Here is a 25386-nt window from a genome sequence, read left to right on the forward strand (position 1 = left end):
CCATTTCTATTTTATTCATTTTTTCTTCTGCACTCTTAATTCTTCTTTTTATCTCATTAAATTCTTGTAATTGCCATTCTTTCACTGATTCCATATATTCTTTAAAAAAAATATATCCATTGTCCTGCCTTTCCCTTCTTCTTCCATTTCTCTATGTTCTTCTTCTTCTTCTTCCTCTGGGTTGGCCATCTGTTGTTTCCTTGTTTTCTTTTTGCTCTCTTCTTTCTTGTTCTCATTGTTTTCTATGTTCTCTTCTTGTCGCTGTTTTGCAGCTGCCACTCTCAGCTGTGGAGATTGAGTCCGCAGGTGTTCCCCCCTCCCGTTGGTGTGTTTTTTTTCATGCGCATCGCGCATGTGCGAGGAGTCGCGCATGCACGGTTGTGCACTTTTACTCGGCTCCGCGAGCCATTTTTGTAGTCCCGAGCTCGGGACTTCCACTGACCTTAGGGAGCGGGCTTCTCTCTCCGCGGCAGGCCTCCTCGGACAGGTAAGGCCTTCACCTTCTTCTTCCGACGTTCTTTCATCTTCTCTTCTTCTCGTTGCTTTCGACTTTTCTCTCTTCGCTGCCATTTTCTTCTCACCTTTACTTTTACTTTGTTTTAATTTTTATTCTTGTACCTTTGTGTTTTGTGCGTTTTTTTTCAACTTTTCCGGAGAGGGCTGGAATTCCCTGACCGGCCACTACTCCATCACGTGACTCCTCCAGTCATTCTCAAGAGCATTGATAACAGTTATATGAAAGAAAGTCAGAGACCCATTAAAAGTTCCGTCATATAGACCTATATCTTTATTGAATGTAGTGTATAAAATTGTAGCCAATGTTTTGGCGAACTGATTAGCTAATTTTTTACCAAAATTAGTACATGTGGATCAAGCAGGATTTATTAAGAATAGGTATTCAGCGGACAATATTTCTAAATTAATTACTATAATTAATGCTTCAAGACAGCAACTTAACCAACCAATGATACTAGCGCTAGACGTGGAAAAGGCCTTTGACCGTGTAGAGTGGAATTTTTTATTCAAAGTGTTAGAAAGATTTAAATTTGGACCACTCTTTACTGGTTGGGTTAAGGCATTATTAATGCTCAGGTGGTGACGAATGGACAGATTTTGCAGGTATTTAATTTGTTTAGATCAACTAGATAGGGCTGCCCATTGTCGCCAGCCTTATTTGCATTAGTTATAGAACCATTGACCCAAGCTTTTAGGCAAGAATTGAATATTAAGGGAATTACAATTGGTGGACATGAGTATAAAATCAATTTATTTGCTGATGATGTGTTGATATATTTGTCTAAACCTAAGAATTCTTTAGAACCATTACAGGATTTGTTGAAATAATATGGAGCAATGTCAGGTTATAAAGTAAATTGAGATAAAAGTGAGATATTACCAATATCAGATGGAGATTATTCAGATTGTAAGCAACTTACAAAGTTTAAATGGTCAAATAAAATTAAGTATCTGGGTGTAATTGTGGATAAGGACTACCAACATTTGTATAGTTTAAATCATGTCCCATTATTAAATAAGATTCTTTCTTTGGCTTGGCTTCGCGGATGAAGATTTATGGAGGGGTAAATGTCCACGTCAACTGCAGGCTCGTTTGTGGCTGACAAGTCCGATGCGGGACAGGCAGACACGGTTGCAGCGGAAAATTTGTTGGTTGGGGTTGGATGTTGGGTTTTTCCTCCTTTGTCTTTTGTCAGTGGGCTCTGCGGTCTTCTTCAAAGGAGGTTGCTGCCCGCCAAACTTTGAGGTGCTAAGATTAAGTTTGATTTAAATAGATGGAAGGATCTACCGTTAACATTGATTGGATGGGTAAATTGTATTAAACTGAATATATATCCTCGTATTCAATATTTGTTTCAATCTATTTGAGTGCTATACTGGGTAAGTTTTTTAAGGAATTAAATAAGTAGTTCATTTGTTTTTATGAAAAGGTAAGCTATCCAGAGTATCTATGCAAAAATTGAAATGGAGATATGACTTGGGAGGTCTTCAACTATTACATTTTCATAATTATTATCAAGCAGAACAATTAAAATTTATTAATAGACTGTTTGATATTGACCAGCCTCCAATGTGGGTGAAATTGGAGATGGATCAGATACAGGAAAGATCAATACATTACTTTATATATAAATGGAATCCTTTGCTTTTACAATGATATAAATTGCCTGTATTGAAACATTTGATGGGGATATGGTATGTGAAATCAACTTATAGGATCAAAAGATGTGATTTCAGCTAAAACTCCGGTAAATCAGAATCAGTTTATTCCATTTTCTATGCAAAATCCTTATTTCAAAGATTGGGATTCAAAATGATTGATATTAGTGAAAGATTGTTTTGAAGTAGGTTCATTTCTTTCATTTAATAGACTTAGAGAGAAGTTTGGCATATTACAAAACACTTTATTAGCTTATTATCAAGTATGTGATTTGTTATTAAAATGTTTTGGTCGAGATTTAATACTACTGGGTCAAACAAAATTTGAGAAATTAATTGCTGACAAGAGGAAAAAAGGGTTTGTTTCAGAAATATATTTGTTAGTACAGGAAAAGAAGAAGAAGGTAGATATATTTAGAATAAGAGATAAATGGGAGAAGGATTTATCTATTCCTATATCTGTGGAAGAATGGTCTGATGTGTTTGAATAAAGTCACAAAATTAATTAATGTATGTTATAGTTTAATTAATTATAACTTGCATCAGTTACATTTAACTCCTAAAAAATTGAAAAGATATGGCTTCAGTGAGTCAGATTTGTATTTTCGATGTGGGAACCAGACAGGTACTTTTCTACATTTGAGGGCTGTACGGGGTGGGGAATTTGGGAGGGGGAGGAACGGGGGTAGTATGGGGTAGTTTTAGATTTTATTTTGTATTTTACATACTTGTATTTTGTAAAATTTTAAATAAACTTTTCAAACAAAAAGGAAAGAGTATAGAGAAGATTTATTCTGTTGAATTGTAGGATGAAGGGTTGACTATGAAGAGACTTCATAGACAATCATAGAGAGTTGCCCTTTACTCTTTAGAATTTGGAAGAATGAGAGATTACACTGGAATATAATTTTTTCCCCCAAAAGATTTTCTTCCTGAAAACGGATTGTCAACTTCAAGCTGAACACAAAGGTAATTTCAGATTTGCTGTATCACATAGAAAGTTGGAGAAACATTAACTTTTATTGAATTTAGCATGTTTAATTGCAGAAAGATGGTGATGCATTGCGCTAGTTCAACTGACCTAAAAATGTTTTGCTGGCAATTTTCATTTGTACTCAGCATGTGATGCCTCTCGTGTCAGTGTCCAACAATAGTTGGCCATCATTGATGGATTCCAGTTGCCCTGATACTGCTTTTCCATGGTTGCAATGTCCTGGTGAAACCTTTCAACATGTTCATCATTGAACTAAGGTAGGGAAGAAGTCCAAGTGCGAATGCAAAAAATGAATCTTCAATGACATGTTGCACTTCATTATCTTGTATGCTTGACGTAGACTAAAAATATGACAGGAAATCACAAATAGGTTATAATCTAAATAAATACGTGATGGGAACATTTTAAAATTATTTTCATGATCAGCAGCTCAAAATTCATTCAATACACCCAAAAGTGTTCAGGAAGCATGGTTATCTAATTGGAGGTGAAGGTTAAGGCTGGCAAAGATCAGAAATGACCAAATATAATAAGGATCTAATCAAGAGTATGTCAGTTATAGGCAGTTGAAATCAAGTAAATCCTTTGTAGAAGAGTATAGGAGGATGTAGGAGTGTCAGATGAAAGTGAGGACAAGGAGGGGGTATGAGATGGCTCTGGCAGATGAAGTTAAAGAGAATCCCAAGAGATTATTCAAATACATTGAAGGAAGCAGAGAAACTGAGGAAAGAGTAGGGCCCTTAAAGATCAACAAAATTGTCTGTGTGTGGAATTACAGGGGATGGATGGGGTCCTTTAATGAGCATTTCTCATCTGTATTTGCTCTGGAGGAAGACGTGGTGGCTACGGAATTTAGCAGAGTAAATGGGAAAAGTTCTAAAGAGAATTCATGTGACAGAAATGGAGGTGCTGGAAATCTTAAAATGCATTGAATTCGATAAATCTGTGGGACCTGATCAAGTATATCCTCGGACATCATGGGAAAAAATTGCAGGAGCACTGGCAGAGGTATTTGAATCATAGTTGAGCATAGCTGAGGTGCTAGAAGACAAGAAGGTGGCTCAGGTTCAAAGTTCAGATTTATTGTCGGAGTACACGCATGACATGCAACCCTGAAATTCTTTTCTCCTGCAGGCATGGCAGAATTACCACTAATTGGAACTGAACTCAAGAAGATAAGTATACATGTAAACAAATAAAAAATGTAAACAATTGTCTTGCGATACAGAGAGAAAAAAAAATCAATGAAGTACAAAAGTAAGAGTCCTTAAATGCATCCCTGATTGAGTTTGTTGTCGAGGAGTCTGATAGTGGAGGGGGAGCAGCTGTTCCTGAACCTGGTGGTGTGAGTCTTGTGGCACCTACACCTCTTTCTTCATGGTAGCAGCAAGAACAGAGCGTGTGCTGGGTGGTGTGGATCCTTGATGATTGCTGCTGCTCTCTGATGGCACCATTCCCTGCAGATGTTCTCAATGGTGGGGATGATTTTGCCTGTGATCTCCTGGACTATGTCCACCATCTTTTGCAGGACTTTCCGTTCAGGGATATTGGTGTCCCCATAGCAGACTATTATGCACCCAGTCACTTTCCACTACACATCTGTAGAAATTTGCCAGGGTTTCTGATATCATACCAAACCTCCACAAACTCCTGAGGGAGTATAGTCTTGATGAGCTTTCTTCACAATGCCATTAGTGTGCTGGCTCCTGGAAAAATCCTCCAAGATAGTGACTCCCAAGAACTTAACTCACCCTCTACAGTGATGTTGTTAACTTCCTAATGTTGTGCTTTTATTTTGAAAAAGAGACTGTAAGAATAAGCTAGGAACAGCAGGTTTAAGCTTAACCAGTAAATTGTTGGAGGGGATTCTAAGAGATAAGATCTTCTTGCTTGGAGAAAGGCACGAACTGATTAAGGATAGTCAGCATGGTTTTGAGCATATGGGCAGTCGTGTCTCCTGAACTTGAGTTTTGTTTTTCCATGATATTAGCAAAGCCTTTTGTAAGGTCATAAACATCAAATCGCACGGAATCCAGGGTGAACAAGCCAACTGCATATCAAATTAGCTTGGTGGTAGGAGACTCTCTGTGGTAGTGGAGAGTTTTTATTCATTTTGGAGGCCTCTGATCAGTGGTGGGCCGCAGGGATCAGTGGTGGGTTCTGTGGTGAACTGCTGAACTGTATTGTATTTCTGATTTCCTGGATGCGCCTCATCCTGCGACTGTACCCGCGGCTCCGCCTCATCCTGCGACTGTACCCGCGGCTCCGCCTCATCCTGCGACTGTACCCGCGGCTCCGCCTCATCCTGCGACTGTACCCGCGGCTCCGCCTCATCCTGCGACTGTACCCGCGGCTCCGCCTCATCCTGCGACTGTACCCGCGGCTCCGCCTCATCCTGCGACTGTACCCGCGGCTCCGCCTCATCCTGCGACTGTACCCGCGGCTCCGCCTCATCCTGCGACTGTACCCGCGGCTCCGCCTCATCCTGCGACTGTACCCGCGGCTCCGCCTCATCCTGCGACTGTACCCGCGGCTCCGCCTCATCCTGCGACTGTACCCGCGGCTCCGCCTCATCCTGCGACTGTACCCGCGGCTTCTCCCTCTTTTAACCTTGTATAAAGCATCTATCACCCTGACCCTTCCCCAGGAAGCCCGGGTCATGGCACAGGGTGAGGTCCTTGTTCATTGTGAATAAAAGCCTGTAGATCAGTGACTCATTCTCAGGCTCTCGAGTTATTTACTGTGCGTCAGGTTCACTGTTATTTGTCATCCAATTAATTAATATAGGTAACAATGTAATTAGCACGTTTAATAAGTTTGAAGATGATACTGAGGTTGGTGGCATAATCGGCAGTGAAGAAGGTTATCTAAGATTACAAAAGGATCTTGATGAACTGGAAAAGTGGCCAAGGAATGGCAGATAAAATTTAATTTGGACAAGTGCAAGGTTAAACCAGACCAGTAGGCCTCAAGGGGGAGGGAGGGGGTGTGTGGGGCACAGATTTTAGAACAAAGTGACTTAGGTGCACAGTTTTGTGAAAATGGCAATGCAGCTTAATAGTGCTGAAGAAGTCATTTGGCAGGATTAAATTCATTGGTCAGGGCACTGAATAAAGAAGAAGGAACATCATGATGCAACAGTGCAGGATATTGGTGAGATCACACTGACTTTGGTCACCCAGCTAAAGGAAGGATATAATTATGTTGAAAAGATTCACAAGGATGTTGCAAAAGCTATGGATTGGTGGGGGGGAAGGGTAGTCTTAAATTATGAGGCCAGAGTTTTGGAGGCTATGGGGAGCGGGGAGAACATTTATAAAATCATGAGCGTCATATACAAGGTAAATATCCATAGCGTTTCTTCCTAAGTAGATGAACTATAGAGCATAAATTTAAAGTGAAAGGGAAAAAGGTTTAAAAGGAACCTGTAGGGCACATTCTTCACCCAGAGGGTGTTGGGTGGATGGAACAAGTTGCCAGAGGAAGTGGTAGAAGCAGGGACAATTGTCATGCTGAAAAGACTTTTAGACAGGTGCATGGATAGGAAAGATTTAGATAGAAGGGTATGAGCCTACACAGGCAAATGGAACAAACTTGGTTGGCATGGACAAAATGGGCCGAGGAACCCATTTCCATGCTGTCGAACACTATGTCTATGATTCTATGTAAGATTCAGAGTGGTGTGATAGATTGGATGTCGAGAGGATGTTTCCCCCAGTGGGAAAATCTAGAATTTGAGGGTATCATTTCAGAATACGAGGCCATCTATTTAAGACAGGGAGGAGAAGAACTTTCTTTTCTTGAAGCAAGAATTCCATTGTGACTCTAGAATTCTCTTCCATGGTGAACTGTGGAAGCAGACATTGAATATATTCAAGTCAGTGATGGGTGATATTTGAATCAAGAAGTCAGGAAAGAGAAAAAAGTGGTGTGGAGGCATCAAGATGGGATTATCTGTAATCTTATTGAATAACAACAGGCTTAAGGAACCAATTGCTTGCTCTTGTCCTATATTCTCATGAGATGGAGCAGATGTGTCCTATTCTGGATACAATCAATATCTATTGTTCTGACATTCCACAACTAAAATCAGCACCTCCACCTATGATTTGATCTTTTCTACCTTTGACAGGTCCTTCCCAAAATACAATCTAATTTGTTTCACAAAATCAACACAGTAGTCTCTTGTTAGAGAAATAAAGATTCAAGCTCAAGTCAAAAAGAAAAGCTAGTACTTCTTCTGGAATATTGTCATATAAAGGATCAAGATTTGTCTGAATGGTAATAAACTTGTATTGGAAAAAATATACTGGGATATAATGATGAATAGATGTTGAACATGGGGAACTCTGAATTGTGAAGGAAACACATTAAATACATCACAAGGTCAATTCTCACAGTTGTACTAAGATGATTGGCAGAAAGCATTGAATGTTGAACATGGGGAACTCTGAATTGTGAAGGAAACACATCAAATACATCACAAGGTCAATTCTCACATTTGTACTGTAAGATGATTGGCAGAAAGCATTCAGTGACATAATTTTGTTTTAGCACAGGCATCAACACACATTGATTTTACAAACTTAATGAATATTGTTATCAAGTACAAGAGCACAATACTACTTCCCCGATCAGAAGCACTGCATGTACTGTACTATATATAGTTTTAGCAGCGCATTGAACTCTTCAATGAATTTCAAAGTCAGAAAGCAACATGTTGGTGTGACTTGTGTATGTTTCACAATACCATTTCTAGGTAATAGTGTCTAATCCTTACTGTGATTATCTTTGAATATTTCTCATTTGTTAGGTTATCTTATCACTTTAACTAGATGACATCCATTTTTATCTCACCAAAATTTACCTATCTTTTAAAACTTTTATTTAGTTTTTAATGAATGCCCTAACTTTGTTATGATTAATCTTTCCTTGATGCTTCCAAAACCTGACAGTACCCACTATCTCCAATTAATTTCTCGATTCATCACTAATTCTTGTTTGAATAAAAACATACAAACCCAAGAGACAAAGCTGAATTAATGGATTAGCTACATTTCAGCAACATCTCATCTGATTTTGATTTTAAATGAATGGACAAAATTGGCATGATTTTTAAATTGGTTGCCAATTTGCCTCTGCGTAATTTGCATTCTCATAGAAGTTGGCATTCAGCCCCATGCACAAACTTCTCTTCCTTGCCTTATTCAGATCTTTAATATATCTGCTTAATTAAGCCATTCATATTAAGAAAGTTACTTCTTCATATTTCTGTAATTCATCTGAAAAATCATTTACTCCATTTTCCTTCTAACATTTAATATGTTTTACTCCAACTAAATAATCACTTTCTTCATATTCCTACATTTAAACACGTAGTTTAAACTTTGGCACTAACCTACAATTCTCCTAGTTTGTACAGCATTGCAATCTTTTGTCAACATTGTTATCCAAATACATTATCACCAATTGTTAAGAACAATGTGGTGAAATGTGGTCTTGCTCCCATTCTCCTTTTTTGTCAATGTCCATCCATCAAAATTGTGGATCTTTCAACTCAGGTACAGTGCGATTTGTTCAGTGGAGAATTGCTGGTTAGAAAGATTTCCAAGGCCACAAGCTAGTTTTTTCTGTTAATCCTTCATGGACAGGAATGAAAATTTTTTTCACTTCCAGCTGTTTGTTCACCCACATTTGAATGGTTTTGTATTGGGTAAACTTCATAGATTTAACCAAAGGTTCCCAAAATAAAAACAAAACATGATGGAAATTCTCAACAGGTCAAGCTGCATACAGTATGTGGAAAGAGAAACAGAGTTAACATTTCAGGCCAAAGACCTTGTCTTTTTCAAGTTCTGAGGAATGAAAACTGATCTTATTAACCATATAAGATCCTAAGGGGGAATGACAGGGTAGACGTTGAGTTATTTTTTTGAGGAGGAGAGCTTTGAACAAGGGACATAATTGTAAGATAAGGGATAGATTTTTAAAATTACAGGGAAAAGATTTTATTCTTGTAATTATTGAGGTTAGAATTTCAGAGACTGGCCAAAGGATGTGGTCAATCAATCACTGAAGAAATTTCAAGAAGAGGTAGATAATTTTCTGGAAGATTAGGGAATTGAGGCAATGTGAAACTGTAATAGGAGTGGGGAATAAGCTATCCTTGTGCCGCTGAGTGCTTGTTTTTAGGCTCCTGTACCTTTTTCCCAATGGTAGCAGAGTGAAGAAGGTCTTTGAGGATAGAGGCTGCTTTTTTAATCATGTAGATGTCCTCGATTAAGTGAAATCTGGTGCCTGTGATGAAGCAGGCTGAGTTAACAACCCTCTGGAGTTTTTTCTTGTCCTGAGATTTGGGGCCTCAATACCAGACAGTGATACAACCAGCCAGAACGCTCTCAAGTTTTCGAGAGTCTTCAGTGACATTCCAAATCTCCTCAGACACCTCACAAAGTATAGCCGCTGGCAAACATTCTTCATGATTGCATCAACATGGAAGGTCTTCAGAGACATTGACACTCAGGAATTTGAAATTATTGACCCTCTCCATTACTCAGCCCTTGATGAGGACTGGGTCGTGTACTCCTGATTTCTTCCTAAAGTTTACAATCATGTTCTTGGTTTTGCTGACATTGAACACAAGGTTGCTGTCATTACACCATTCAACAATCTGATCTATCTCCCTCCTGTATGCTTCTTTATTGCCTTTTTTGATTTTGCCAACAACTATGGTGTCATTGACAAACTTGTAAATAGCATTGGAATTGTGCCTGGCCACACAGTCATGGGTGTACATTGAGAAAAGCGCATGCATCCTTGGGTGGGCCTGTGTTGATCATCAGTGAGGAAGAGACATTGTTCTCAATTCGTACTGACTATGGTCTTCCGATGAGAAAGTCAAGGATCCAGTTGCAAGGGGGATGCAAAGGCTGAGAGTTTGTAGCTTCTTAACCAGCACTGAGGGAATGATGGTATTGAAGACTGAGCTGCAACTGATGAAAAGTAGGTGTATGTCTGAATTGCTGTATTCGAGGTGTTCCAGAGGTGAGTGGAGAGTCAGCAATATTGCATCTGCTGTGGAGCGATTGTGACGAAAGGTGAACCACCTCATCTTCTACCTCAAGAACTCTGAGTACATCAGCCATGTTCCTCCAGAGGTCCTTTCAGGCTTTATTTATGATTGGGAAAGGTAATTAAATCAATAATGTTGAAGGGAATCCTATGGTGAAACATCAAAGTACAGAAAATGGGAGCCCATGATTTGACACAAGGGCAGGATCAAAAAAACCCAGTATCTTCATTGTCATAAATCTATACATGTATATAACTTCTAATCAAAGAACACAGATTCTAGTTAATTCACATTAAGTGGAAGTCCGAGAATCTAGACTTCTTGGTGAATGGGTCAGCTTGGAGTTTTGGACTTTCTGGATTCTCAGGCAGTACTTTTAAAAGAAGAGTTGAACAGATCCATTTTGATAGTTTATTCATTAGCAAAAAAAAGTGGGTAATGCTTGAAATTATGTTTAAAAATGAACACTATAAAAGAAAAACATAGTATACAAATGAATTTCTGTGCAGTAAGTTTACCTGTGGTCTCTTGTTGCTGCTGTGTATCTGTGGCACTTCTGCTTGAATGCACACAAATCCCCGCAAATTTGAAAGGTTTGATTGCTTTCGAAAAGTCCAGATTCTCAGATGGTGCGGATTTCTGTCATTCTGATTTCTGGAAAACTGTAAAGACATGTTGGTAATGTTGTGTGTCCGCATGTTTTGCATTGAGGACCAGAGAATGCTGTGTTGTCAGGTTGTACTTGTGCAATCAGATGATAATAAACTTGACTGCACTTGGAAGCATCAACCAATCACCTTTTTTTTGCTGAACTTCAAAATTTTAACACTTCCTACAGAACTTCATGTTGAGAATCTATCATGAAAGTGATCCAAGGTTTTTTTTTCTTAACTAACCAACAATAACTACCAATTCTGTACACAACTCAATTACACATCTTAAAGAATGTTCAAATTTGGGCCAACTGCACAATTTGCTATCTTATACATACTGAGGTCCTCCATCAGCCCCCCCCCACATCTCCATCGGGCACACAGAACTCAAAACAGTCAACCAGTTTACCTACCTCGGCTGTACCATTTCATCTGATGCAAGGATCGACAAAGAAATAGACAACAGACTCGCCAAGGCAAATAGCGCCTTTGGAAGACTACATAAAAGAGTCTGGAAAAACAACCACCTGAAGAAACACACAAAGATCAGCGTATACAGAGCCGTTGTCATACCCACGCTCCTGTTCGGCTCCGAATCATAGGTCCTCTACCGGCATCACCTACAGCTCCTAGAACGCTTCCATCAGCACTATCTCCGCTCCATCCTCAACATTCATTGGAATAACTTCATCTCCAACATCGAAGTACTCAAGCTGGCAGAGTCCACAAGCATCGAATCCATGCTGCTGAAGACCCAACTGCGCTGGGTGGGTCACATCTCCAGAATGGAGGACCATCGCCTTCCCAAGATCGTGTTCTATGGCGAGCTCTCTACTGGCCACCGTGACAGAGGTGCACCAAAGAAGAGGTACAAGGACTGCTTAAAGAAATATCTTGGTGACTGCCACATTGACCACCGCCAGTGGGCTGATATCACCTCCAACCGTGCATCTTGGCGCCTGACAGTTCAGCAGGCAGCAACCTCCTTTGAAGAAGACCGCAGAGTCCACGTCACTGACAAAAGACAAAGGAGGAAAAACCCAACACCCAACCCCAACTAACCAATATTCCCTTGCAACCGCTGCAACCGTGCCTGCCTGTCCCGCATCAGACTTGTCAGTCACCAACAAGCCTGCAGCAGACGTGGACATACCCCTCCATAAATCTTCATCCGCGAAGCCAAGCTTCTGAGAGGAACTTTCCATTCATACAATTAGAAATTACCTCCACTCATAAGCATGTTTTGTTATTCTCATTGACTAGACTTCATCCATCAATGGGGTTTCTTGTCCCATTGGATAACAACCCAATGGTTTACCACAAGAGCATTCAAAGGAGGAGATGTGTGAGAGTCCTCCACGTGGTTACTTCCAACCATTTAAGTATGACAGCACGCCCCTTCAAAACACGTCATTATGACGTACCCCTTAATTCTCGCGAGAATTAATTATTGGGGGGGGGTCTGCAACCAAATTTAGGGTGATAAGATGCACTATTTAGGGAGACTTGGTAATTATGCGTTCAATTTTTTTTGGGAGGGGAAATAAATGTTAGCAAATTGTGGAGATTTATTTTAACTGATGCACACCATATTTTATTCCTATTGGTCAATTCAACATATGCAAATAAGACCACACGTCACTTCCAGGTGGAATCAAACGCCATCTTGTCCCGAACGTTACGGTCGTGAAGTGAATTTGAGATAGGGAAAAAAAATTGGGGAATTTTCCATTGAATATTTAGCTCCGCGGCAGCGAACAGGCGAGGTCGGACGCCGGCTGGAGGTGAGCTGGCTGAGGAGGGAGTTTGGCGCGCAATGTTTTGAGTGAGAGGGGGGCGGGCTAACACTCCCTGTCTCCGCCCTGCGCGCCTTCATCTCCACCACCTACATGCCTCGCGGTTCCCCAGTCCCCCCCGCCCCAAACAAAGCGGCATTTCCCACGGATCGGTGTCCCGAGAGCCAATAGCTGCGAGGTTTTAGGAGACGCTTTATGTTGGAGGCGGCCAAGAGCTCAACGAGGGCAGCGCTTGTGGTTACCTGCGCGCGGGCGGTTCCCGGGCGCACCTGGGAAATGCCGCTCGCGCGGGGGGAGAGGGGGTGGGAGCGCGGCTGTGGGCGGACCTGGGAAATGCGCGCGCTGTCCGCTCGCTCCGGGCCCGGAGGGAAGCGCGGCTCCGGTTGTATTTAGGAAATGCGCGCTTCACCCGCTCGCTCCCTCCCTTCCCAACCTGGGTACCCGCGGCGCGATAAAAGGCGCAAGTTCCAGTGGATAGCATCTCGGCAGAGTATTCCCTCGCAAACTAGACCACCGGCGACAACTGTGGCGCTGGCAAGGGAATCTTCACGTGGATCCTCTCCTGCATAATGATAAGATTGTCTTTAAAGATAAATTCTAAATTCATCTGACTTCAGTGGGTGAAGTTTAGGCAAAGAGAAAATCAGACGCGTAGACTGGACCTTTAATAAACTTTCTAAAAATGGGTGTACACTTGTATTTTTCAGGTTATGGATTAACGTACTAGTGCAAACCTTACCATTTTTCGCACTTGGGTAATATAAAGTACGAAAGTGTAAGGAAGAAATTAGATTCGGGGAAATATTTGCAGTAACAATAATGCTTGCAGTACCTTGTCACAAGTGATGGTAATCGCTGATCAGGATAATAGAATTTGTACGCATGTAGGTGAACAGGGGACACAGAACTGAACAAGCCAAGTGTTAACACTCCACAAACACATCGCAGGGCGATATTGAATGAAATTTATTGCAAGGAAATAATCATTAAACCGTGCATTAATTCAATCTGGGCTTTTATAGTACTTAAGTAAAATTGAGTGTAATTTAGTTGGCATAATTTCTAAAGAATTTAAATGTATCTATTTGTATCTTGCAAGCTATTGCTCCTCACGTGATCTGGGCTTCTGGCAAGCAGGAACTAAATGGAGGAGGAGTTTGGTTTGCTGCAGGGCCAGAGTAGTCACGTGACCGTCGCCGTGGTAACGCAGCTGATTGGATTGAGTGGTGTGATTGGAAAATACATTTGTAATTGGTCAGTTGGATTCTGCAATTCATTGGCCTATTGCAATCCCGTGACAGCAATGAAGTGCATCACAAAGAGCTTCCATTGAAACTTGCCTTGGATGCAATTTTTGTCATGATAAACAGGCCATTTGGTCCAATTGATTGCTGCCAAGGTTTATTCTCCACAGGGGCACCACCTGCCAAAGTACAATTCTGCAGATGCTGGAAACCTGAGGAAAAATAAATACTCAGTAGGTTGAGTATTTAGTAGGGCAGCATCAGTTGAGAGAAAAAAAACAAAGCTGAAATGCAAGTCAGAACTGTGTTGAAAACTAAAAGGGGAATGTTGGAAATCAGCAGATTGGGAATTATAAATGGAGAACTTGTCTCTTCTTTGCAAATCCCATTGATTTTCCCCTTTATTTCCTTGTATTACCTCCATAAGTTCATTCGTGTTGCTGTTTTAACTACCTTGTGTAACCGCAATTTACCTTTTCTTAGTAAAAACTGAGGTCCTCCATCGGCCAGCTCCCCCACATCTCCATCGGGCACACAAAACTCAAAACGGTCAACCAGTTTACCTATCTAGGCTGCACCATTTCATCGGATGCAACGATCGACAACGAGATAGACAACAGACTCGCCAAGGCAAATAGCACCTTTGGAAGACTACACAAAAGAGTCTGGAAAAACAACCAACTGAAAAACCTCACAAAGATTAGCGTATAGAGAGCCGTTGTCATACCCACACTCCTGTTCGGCTCCGAATCATGGGTCCTCTACCGGCATTACCTACAGCTCATAGAACGCTTCCACCAGCGTTGTCGCCGCTCCATCCTCAACATTCATTGGAGCGACTTCATCCCTAACATTGAAGTACTCGAGATGGCAGAGGCCGACAGCATCGAATCCACGCTGCTGAAGATCCAACTGCGCTGGGTAGGTCACATCTCCAGAATGGAGGACCATCGCCTTCCCAAGATCGTGTTATATGGCAAGCTCTCCACTGGCCACCATGACAGAGGTGCACCAAAGAAGAGGTACAAGGACTGCCTAAAGAAATCTCTTGGTGCCTGCCACATTGACCACCTCCAGTGGACTGATATCGCCTCAAACCGTGCATCTTGGCGCCTCACAGTTTGGCGGGCAGCAACCTCCTTTGAAGAAGACCGCAGAGCCCACCTCACTGACAAAAGACAAAGGAGGGAAAACCCAACACCCAACCCCAACCAACCAATTTTCCCTTGCAACCGCTGCAACCGTGCCTGCCTGTCCCACATCGGACTTGTCAGCCACAAACGAGCCTGCAGCTGACGTGGACATTACCCCAACATAAATCTTTGTCCGCCAAGCCAAAGAAAAAAGTAATAACTTTTCGAACTAAATTTAGGACAAATTAGTTACTCTTGTATTCGTGACCATCAATTTTTCATATTCAAGAACCATTGCCTTGGCATCAACCTCAACAAACCCATTTATAGAATCACAATTCATGTCAACTAAAAGAATTTGTATTTCTATCATTTCTCACCTTTAAATCTACAGCCAAGTTTCAGACTTTCCAGATACTCGACCAGGTTTTCTGTCTCCCTTGCTCTTTCAGTCAGTGACATCCAAACCTTAAATCATTGATTAAAATAATTTCTAAACTTCTATCAATTCATTTAAATCTATGACCTTGTTGCTGCTTGTAAGCTAACATGGACTCAATGGGTGTAATAATTCTTGTGTTGTGAAATATTTATGTATATTCTACTTGTGGCTAGCTAATGCTTCATGTTTGGCATCAGTGCTGTGCCCTTGGCCAATAAAAGTGAGTGTCTCATAAGCCTAACCCACCTTGTCAACCTGCATTCTCACTTGAGAGGGGGGTGTTGGGGGGGGGGGAGAATCTGCTGATGTGTACCCGAAGATCTGCCTGCTTCAGCTCTTTAATAGCTTGCTATTTATTGCCATTGGCTTGTTTAGCATTCCTAAATGTATTTGTTTACTTATTGAAATCCATATGGCACTTTGTTTACTTGACCAGTCCATTAATATCTTCCTCATTCAACCATGTGACCATTTTTTGGTATCAATACTTCAAATACATAAAATCCCCACTGGATACAACCATGTAAGCACTAAATTTGCAATCAAGAGCTTTCTGCCACAAGCAATTTTCCCTTTTTCCATGAGTTATTTTACTTTTTGATTTAGAGTTACAGCGCAGTAACAGGCCTTTCCAGCCCACAAGCCCATGCCACCCAAATCCATATACTTATCCAACTCTTTCTTAAATGACAAAATTGACCCCACCTCCACCACCTTTCCCAGAAGCCCATTCCACACAGTAACCACTCTCTGAGTAAAGAAGTTCCCCCTCATGTTACTCCTAAACCTTTTTCTACACTTCTGTCTGCACTGTTGAAAATTTTCTTTTTGTCTTGCAACTTGCAATTGTTGAATTTGGTTATGACATACACTGCCAGTGTGATATAGGGGATTGACCTTGCATAGATAATTCTACAAAAGTAAACAAGTGAGGGAAACTTCAGTAGTACCTGGTTTTATGTAATTTTTTTTAACACTAATGACCACACTTCTTAAAAAAACGTTCATTGGTTATACAGTCTTGGAGCCTCATGTATACAGAATGGAAGTTACAATCGTCTATAAATATAAAGTAAATGTTCTCTGAAGTAATGCAAATGTTTGGTGAAGATGGAACAAATATTCAGCCAGTGGAATGCCTTGATTGTGCTTTGCTCGTAGTTGCTGTTTTACACAACTTTATTCAAACTGTTATGGCGTCACCCAGGATAAATAGATGGGTACCGGTTGCCATTGGGGTGACTTTGTTAAAGTGTCTCCTTATCCCTGTTTAGTAAGGTTTGCCACAGTCAGAGGCTTTTTCTGTAAACTTGGGGTTGAGAGTTGATCATCTCTAATGTTATAGTTTGTCTTTTGGGCAGCTCCATGGAGGGGGAGGAACGTGCAGATGCAATGACAGTTAATGTTTTCAAAGAATGTGTCTGAAAATAAAGTAAAATGCTTTAAGGGTTATATATATTCAAGCAAATGAAGTTTGTTCAGTGTAAGTACAGCATAGTATTTTTGACTTTTAAGCTGTTTATTCATAATTCAAGTGGATTAGTTAGGCATTGTAAGAGCAAGTCTCAATCAACTCAAAAATGCACTTATCCAGCATCTACCAATCCCCATAAGTGCTGGATACCAGGGGTTTTACTGCATAATGTTGGCTAAATTAACTGCATGCGATGGATGTACAAGTAGTATAGAAATTCAGGGGGTTTGGTAGTTGGAGATCAATAATGGAGAGTATTCAGCATTTTCCTTTCTGCTAAAGGATACAGTATCACTGAAAGATTCCAGGGGAAGGGAAACTGCTGGAATCAATATGGGATGGATGTGCTTTGATATCCTGAAGCCACAAAACAGTTATCTTTAATAGTGCATATTAGTGAGTTTTGTTGGATTAATATTGATGAACTCATGCAGGACCAGTTCTGATCAGAACAATAATTTGTACTTCAATATGACTGGGTTCAATATCCTTGGGGGGGGGGGGGGGGGGGGAAACTAAATTAATTAGCAGGTAGAGAGATAATAGAATGAAGCATTTGAAAAGAAAAATGGAAAACAGCAGCATTAAGACTGTTGACAGAAATGGGAATCAACCATAATGTGAAGTTGTCATCTTGGGGTGTTGTTGAATTGTGTATTGTAAAGACCTGGAAAGAGATAATTAAAGTTGGTTTGCTGCAGGCACAAACTGTTTCATTAGTGTAACGTAATAGCTATAATGATATTCAAGATTCCTTTCTTTCTTCTTTGGCTTGGCTTCGCGGACGAAGATTTATGGAGGGGGTAAAAAGTCCACGTCAGCTGCAGGCTCGTTTGTGGCTGACCAGTCCGATGCGGGACAGGCAGACACGATTGCAGCGGTTGCAAGGGAAAATTGGTTGGTTGGGGTTGGGTGTTGGGTTTTTCCTCCTTTGCCTTTTGTCAGTGAGGTGGGCTCTGCGGTCTTCTTCAAAGGAGGCTGCTGCCCGCCAAACTGTGAGGCGCCAAGATGCACGGTTTGAGGCGTTATCAGCCCACTGGCGGTGGTCAATGTGGCAGGCACCAAGAGATTTCTTTAGGCAGTCCTTGTACCTTTTCTTTGGTGCACCTCTGTCACGGTGGCCAGTGGAGAGCTCGCCATATAATACGATCTTGGGAAGGCGATGGTCCTCCATTCTGGAGACGTGACCCATCCAGCGCAGCTGGATCTTCAGCAGCGTGGACTCGATGCTGTCGACCTCTGCCATCTCGAGTACCTCGACGTTAGGGGTGTGAGCGCTCCAATGGATGTTGAGGATGGAGCGGAGACAACGCTGGTGGAAGCGTTCTAGGAGCCGTAGGTGGTGCCTGTAGAGGACCCATGATTCGGAGCCGAACAGGAGTGTGGGTATGACAACGGCTCTGTATACGCTTATCTTTGTGAGGTTTTTCAGTTGGTTGTTTTTCCAGACTCTTTTGTGTAGTCTTCCAAAGGCGCTATTTGCCTTGGCGAGTCTGTTGTCTATCTCATTGTCGATCCTTGCATCTGATGAAATGGTGCAGCCGAGATAGGTAAACTGGTTGACCGTTTTGAGTTTTGTGTGCCCGATGGAGATGTGGGGGGGCTGGTAGTCATGGTGGGGAGCTGGCTGATGGAGGACCTCAGTTTTCTTCAGGCTGACTTCCAGGCCAAACATTTTGGCAGTTTCCGCAAAGCAGGACGTCAAGCGCTGAAGAGCTGGCTCTGAATGGGCAACTAAAGCGGCATCATCTGCAAAGAGTAGTTCACGGACAAGTTTCTCTTGTGTCTTGGTGTGAGCTTGCAGGCGCCTCAGATTGAAGAGACTGCCATCCGTGCGGTACCGGATGTAAACAGCGTCTTCATTGTTGGGGTCTTTCATGGCTTGGTTCAGCATCATGCTGAAGAAGATTGAAAAGAGGGTTGGTGCCAGAACACAGCCTTGCTTCACGCCATTGTTAATGGAGAAGGGTTCAGAGAGCTCATTGCTGTATCTGACCCGACCTTGTTGGTTTTCGTGCAGTTGGATAATCATGTTGAGGAACTTTGGGGGACATCCGATGCGCTCTAGTATTTGCCAAAGCCCTTTCCTGCTCACGGTGTCGAAGGCTTTGGTGAGGTCAACAAAGGTGATGTAGAGTCCTTTGTTTTGTTCTCTACACTTTTCTTGGAGCTGTCTGAGGGCAAAGACCATGTCAGTGGTTCCTCTGTTAGCGCGAAAGCCGCACTGTGATTCTGGGAGAATATTCTCAGCGACACTAGGTATTATTCTATTTAGTAGAATCCTAGCGAAGATTTTGCCTGCAATGGAGAGCAACGTGATTCCCCTGTAGTTTGAGCAGTCTGATTTCTCGCCTTTGTTTTTGTACAGGGTTCAAGATTCCTTTAATGTCATGTTATAGTACAGAACATGTAAAGTTACACGAAAATTGTAAGGCAGTCGCCATTAGTGTCACCCGGCGCCCCTTGTAGTAAGAGAGAGAAAGATATAGAATTGATAATAATTGACTATCAAAAAGGGAATGTCTGAAATGAATCATATTTTAGATGGTCAATTATCTGAAATGGAATGTATTTGGCTGTAGAATCATTTCAGAAACAGCACAGCAATAGAAAGTGACAAAGAACTGACAATTTTGAGAATATTCAACTGTATAGAGTAAAATTTAATGATTTTAAAGGGGATTTAGCTGAATTGGTTCGAAATCAAAGATTGGCACGGTTGGCGTAGGGATTAACGCAACACCTATACAATCCCAGTGATCGAGAATGGACCTGCTCTGTCTGTAAGGAGTTTGTACGTTCTCCCTGTGTCTGCGTGGTGTAGGTAAATAGGGAGTAAATTGGGTGACACAGACTCGTACATGTCTAATTTTAAAAAAATTTTAAAAAATTGATCTTCCAAAACACTTTTCAACTAATTACATTTGAAAAATTTAGGAAATGTGGCATCCACGTTTTACAAGATCCCATGAATGGGAGATATCCAGCAGATAATCTGTTTTGATTAAATTGATTTGGGATGAACTAGTTGCAGGTACATACAACATTGCAGCACAGTACAGGCCCTTTGACTCACAATGTTGTGACACCTCTATAAATGTATTCAACAAACTAAACCTTCCCTACCTAGCACCAATAACCCTCTCTTTTTCTTGCATCCATGTGCCTGTCTAAGTGTCGTTTAAATGCCTCTATTGTACCAGCCTCAACCACTACATTGGCAATGCATTTAAGACACCCAATGCTTTTTTTTTAATAAAATGCTTAGCCCTGACTTTGCTCCCCCAAAACATTCCTCCCCTTACCTTGAACATGTGTCCTCTGGTGTTGCTACTTTTGCCCTGGGGGAAAAGGTGCTGGCTGTCCACCCTGTCAATGCCTCTCATAATCTTGTAGTGACCTCATCGTTTTATTTTGAAAACTTTATTTATGATTTTTCAAACTTAAATTCAAACAGTTATCAACATTATCAGTGTCAATGTTAACAGTATCAGCATTGACTACAATATACAATTATACAATTTATACAGTTTTCTGCAGGGTTCAAGCTCTTTTCATCTTCCTCCCTCCCCAATCCCCACATTTAACACTTAACTAACCACAGTTACAAACAACAATCAAGCCACTCACAACAAAGGTATAAGACATATAATCAAGGTTTTATGGGCTTGTCATGGGCAGCCAGTGCTCAGCCTGTTTTCTTTTCATGACTTTTCCGGGTTGGGATAGGATGGAGCCCCAACCAATTGAGGGATAGACAGGGTAGGTTGCCAAATTTTCAAAAAAAGTGTTATACTTTTTTCTTTAGTTGTAAGTAATTTTCTCCAGGGAGCCAGCTTTGCATTTCTGCATTCCAACGAGTAATGCTCAGGCAGGAGTTGGATTTCCAGGTAACCTCAATGCACTTCCTGACCACTGCCAATGCGATCAGTACAAATTAGATTTGAAATTTGAACAGGTCATTGTAAGTCCTATGCCCATTATGTTTCACAACAGGAACAACTCTGGGTCCTGTGGGAATTCTTTACTTATGATTTTTTTTCTAGGACTTGGCCTATTTCCACCCAGAAGGGTCTCACCTTGGTAAGTGTCCAGGTTGCGTGCACAAAGGTTGCTGTCTCAATGCCACATCTGAAGCATTGGTCTGACCATTGTGGTTGAGATCTGTTCAATTTTTGCAATGTCAGGTACAGCTGGTGTGGGAAGTTGTACCAGCCTGTACCGTGCATTAAATGATTGCAGTCATGCTATCTGACATGAATCGGAGCAGCACCACTCATCAATTGTTAATCCTGGGTCCGACTCCCACCACTGCTTTGATGTATGAAGACCTGGTTTAGGTCCTTCTGCTTGGAGAAAGAGATACATTGCCGAGATGAACTTCCATTTGTTCCCTCTTTGAATCATGGCCTCTTTCACTGTACATTGGTAGGCCCATAGTTGGACCTAATTTGTCCTGAAGGTAACAGTGGAACGTCTTATTTGATAAATCATACTTATGGCTGAGTTGTTCAAATAAATTAGTTGCCTCCAGTCGTAACTGACCCCTACGCACCTGATGCCATTATGATGCCAGGTGTCCAGGATCTTGTTACCTATTATCAATGTTATTAATCTATTTGAGTCAGGGGTGTTTCCCCCTTTAATTCCTAGATATTGGTTCATTTTATTCCAAATGAAGATAATTTGTTTTAGTATAGGGCTGCCTGTTTTCCCAGATAACAATTTAGTGTTCCACTTATAAATAAAATCCTCTGCTACCTTTTCATCTATCCCGTGCAGATCAATTTGTGCCCAGGATGGTATACCTCCCCCTTCAAAGAGTGAAGCGATGTAGAAATTGCCCAATTTCTTGAAGTTTGGCATTCGTAATCTGCCCAGACTCTAATCCCAGGTCAATTTTTCCATGGAGACCCTGGCTACCTTTCTATTCCATAAAAATGTTCTTATTTGTGAGAGCAAATTTTGGAAGAATCCCTGGGGCAATGCTATGGGCAGTGTCTGGAAGAGGTTCTGAAGTCTCAGCAACATACTCATTTTTACACTGTTTACCTTGGCCACTAAAGTTATGGTCAGGGACATCCATTTATTTAAGTCCTTCTCAATTCTCCCAAACAAGGGGGTATAATTTAGTTCATATAAATTATTCAAGTTGTGAAATACAACATGTTCACAAACACTACTAAGGAGACAAAGTCTTGGAGAACAAGTTTGGTTTTATTTGCGGGTCTGCAGAGCCAGGTGTCTTAGTCCCAAGACACACCGGAGATTTGAAATCCTCACTCTTTTGTACAATTCCACGCTTAGCAAAGACACCTCCCCTTACAGCTCCTTCCAATCGGGACCTAATAGTTCACAGCCTTCCTATTTCCCTTCCCATCCTCCCCGATTCTACAATGTTCCTCCTTGTTCATACATCACATGTTATGTTAATCAAGCAGCCTCATCATTGGGGGAGTCCAGGTTAATATTTATATTCTCATTAAGCAAGCACAGTAGTGACTGCAGGTTACCCTAGGTTGTTTTACCAGTTTAAACCAGAACTCTTTGTACTTGGAGATTCTGACACACAAGGGGGTCGACTAACTGTTAGCTAACTCAAGTGCTAATCTAATCACTCCTCACAATGGTGCTAGTTTAATCACATTCCACAACCATTCACAAAGTTATTGTCTATTCTGACTCCCTAGATATTTAATCCGATTTTGTGGCCACTTTAAATTATTTTTTTTGGTATTGACTATAATCCTCCTTAGTAAGTGGCATAATTTCACTCTTGTCCCAATTGACCTTGTAGCTGGAGATCTCCCCATAGTCCTCCAGAGTAGAGCGCATCTTGGACAATGTGTTTGCTGGTTCTGTCAGATATATCAGTACGTCATCAGCAAATAAATTGATTTTATGTTCTTCCTGGCCTCCTCTAAAACCCTTGATGTCTGGATCCTGGTGAATGGCTTCAGCTAGTGGCTCCATAGCTTGTTTGAATGTGGCTGGAGATAGCAGGCACCCTTGTCTACTTGATCTTGTCAGTGGTAAAGCTGGAGAAATTTGTCCTTTGGTCACAACTTTAGCCTTGGGCGCAAGGTACAGCGCCCTTATCCAATTTCTAAAAGTTGGCCCTAACCCCAACTTTTCCAGCACTTTGAATAAGAAATCCAACTCCAATCTGTCAAATGCCTTTTCCGCATCCAGGGTCACAGCTAAACCTCTCTCTTTTCTAGTTTGTACCAGATGCATTATACTTAACAGTCTGCCAAAGTTATCCGCTGCCTGTCTTTTTTTGCACAAAGCCTGCTTGTTCTTTATTTATTAGTTTTGGCAGATGTTTCACCAATATATTTGCCAGGGCTTTGGCCAGTATCTTATGTGTTTAACAGTAAAATCGGGTCTATAAGAAGATGCTGTTAGTGGATCTTTGTCTTTTTTAAGGATCGTCATAATGATTGTTGTGGAAAAATATTCTGGGAGGGTATGGGCCTCCATTGCCTGGTCTATCACCTTCATATAGAGGTGGAATCCTTAAATTCCTTATAAAACTTGTGGAAACCCATCCTCCCCTGAGACTTTTTAGTCTGCAGTGAATTCATTCCTTTCCCTATCTCTTCTTCTGTAAAGGGAAGATGTAGCCTTTCCTGTTCTTCTGGATCTAAATTTTGTAACTCTAATTTAGACAAGAACTCACTGGCTTTATCAGACGTCCCTGTCAATTCTGATTTATATAAACTCTAATAGAATTTCAAGAAGGTGTGACGGCACACATACTCATAGCGAACCGGCCCCGCTTGTACCACCGTGCTGGTGGGACAGCTGCGAGTACATGGCACTGTCGGGGGACTTCTTTGCCTCATTGTTTGAACTGAGTGCGTGTCCCAGGCAGCGTGATGACATCACCTGCGTGGGGGCGGAGCTCACACTGCCTTTACAGGGGCACGCGCTGGTTTTGAATTAAACTGCCATTGAAACTCCCAATGTGGTGGTGGAGAGTCTCTTTCCTTGTAGCTGCCGCTACATTGATGACCCCAACGAGTCCAGGCGTTTATCTGGCTTCTCACTATGGATTCCTTGGAGATCAACGCAGTCACGGTGAAACTGCCCACTTCTGGACACATTGTCCGCTTACGTGGTTCGGTCAGGCAGAAGTGGAGTTTTGCCTCAGAAACATTTCATCAGATGCCACGCGGCCAGGGTGGACGACCTTATACACAACCCGCCAGAGGTTGGTAAATATCCTGCCCTCAAGAACCTCCTCCTTGGGGCCTTTGGCCTCTCCCAGCAACAGCGCACCTCCAGGCTCCTACACCTGGATGGGTTGGGAGACAGAACCCTGTCTGCCCTGATGGACGACTTGCTGGCATTAGCAGAGGACCACAAAATGTGTTTTTTGTTCTGGCAAATCTTCCGCAAGCAGATGCCCAAGGACATGCAGCTCCTGCTGGCAGACGAAGACTTCTTCAACCCACGGCGAGTTGCAGCCCACGCGGACGTCCTCTGGCAGACCAAGTGGGAGAACAAGGCCGCCCAGAGCCCAGCCGGCCGCAGGCATCCCCCAAGCACAAGCTGGAGCAGCACCACCCCACCTGGTGTTTCTATCGTCAACGCTGGGAGGGCTCAGGCCTGCAAGTGCAGGCAGCCCTGTGCCTTTCAGGGAAACGACTCTGGCCACGCGAACAGCCTCCTGCACATGACCGACAAGTGCACTGGCCGACGGTTCTTGGTCGATACCAGAGCAGAGCTGAGTGTGCCCCCCCGACAGCCCTCAAGACCTGCACCCGAGCATGGGGCCCTACCCTGCGGGCAGCCAACGGATCCGCCATCAGGACCTTTGGAACTCACAGAGCGCAGATCCAGATTGGAAAGGACAGGTTCCGCTGGAAGTTTGTGCTGGCCTCAGTGGGCACAGCGCTGTTGGGGGCGGAATCCTCCGAGCGTACAGCCTGTTAGTGAACGTCAAGGGCAAGCAGTTAGTTAATGCCCGCATCTTTCAATCCGTCCACCTGGATGCCACAGACATGTGCAGCCTGGGGATAGCCGCCATCAGCGCCCACAAGAATGAATACACGAGTATCTTTGATGAGTTCCCCTCCATCCTGCAGCCGCTGTTCACTGCTGCCATGCCTCAACATGAAGTCTATCATCACATTGCAACCCAGGGTCCCCCGTTTCACGCCAAGGCCAGGCGATTACCCCCAGAAAAGCTGCAACTGAAGGAAATGGGAATTGTCCGTAGAATCGACAGCTCCTGAGCCTCCCCCCTCCACATGGTCCCATAGACGTCAGGGGGTTGGCGCCCTTGCAGGGATTACCATCGCCTTAACGATGCAACCATGCTGGACCGATATCCCATCCCGCATATTCAGGATTTCTCGGCAAACTTGCACGGTGCCCAAATGTTCTCAAAGGTCG

At 42.4% G+C, this 25386-nt stretch overlaps 1 protein-coding gene and 1 long non-coding RNA gene across 5 annotated transcripts in view; one reads left to right on the forward strand and one right to left on the reverse strand.

The window, feature by feature from the left end:
* Positions 1–2996: 2996 nt before the first annotated feature.
* Positions 2997–13000, reverse strand: LOC138748471 (uncharacterized). 2 transcript variants are annotated; one of them, XR_011348051.1, is made up of 3 exons: positions 12933–13000; positions 10760–10903; positions 2997–3510 (listed from the first exon to the last, which is right to left on the reverse strand). It is a non-coding gene; the product is annotated as an uncharacterized lncRNA (long non-coding RNA). The 2 variants fall into 2 exon arrangements; XR_011348050.1 differs by lacking the exon at positions 12933–13000 and adding an exon at positions 12119–12257.
* The window catches only part of LOC138748427 (activity-dependent neuroprotector homeobox protein 2-like), a 34650-nt gene continuing 21800 nt past the window's right edge, over positions 12537–25386 (forward strand). For 2 of the 3 annotated variants that reach the window (XM_069908632.1, XM_069908648.1), the window contains exon 1: positions 12537–12678. The gene's annotated coding sequence lies outside the window, so the exon portion shown is untranslated. Of the gene's footprint in view, positions 12679–14105; positions 14168–25386 lie in introns of those variants that run through there. The other variant, XM_069908642.1, reaches the window with a different exon arrangement.

This window comes from Narcine bancroftii, chromosome 1 (genome assembly GCF_036971445.1).
Source record: "Narcine bancroftii isolate sNarBan1 chromosome 1, sNarBan1.hap1, whole genome shotgun sequence".
Lineage (NCBI taxonomy): Eukaryota > Metazoa > Chordata > Chondrichthyes > Torpediniformes > Narcinidae > Narcine > Narcine bancroftii.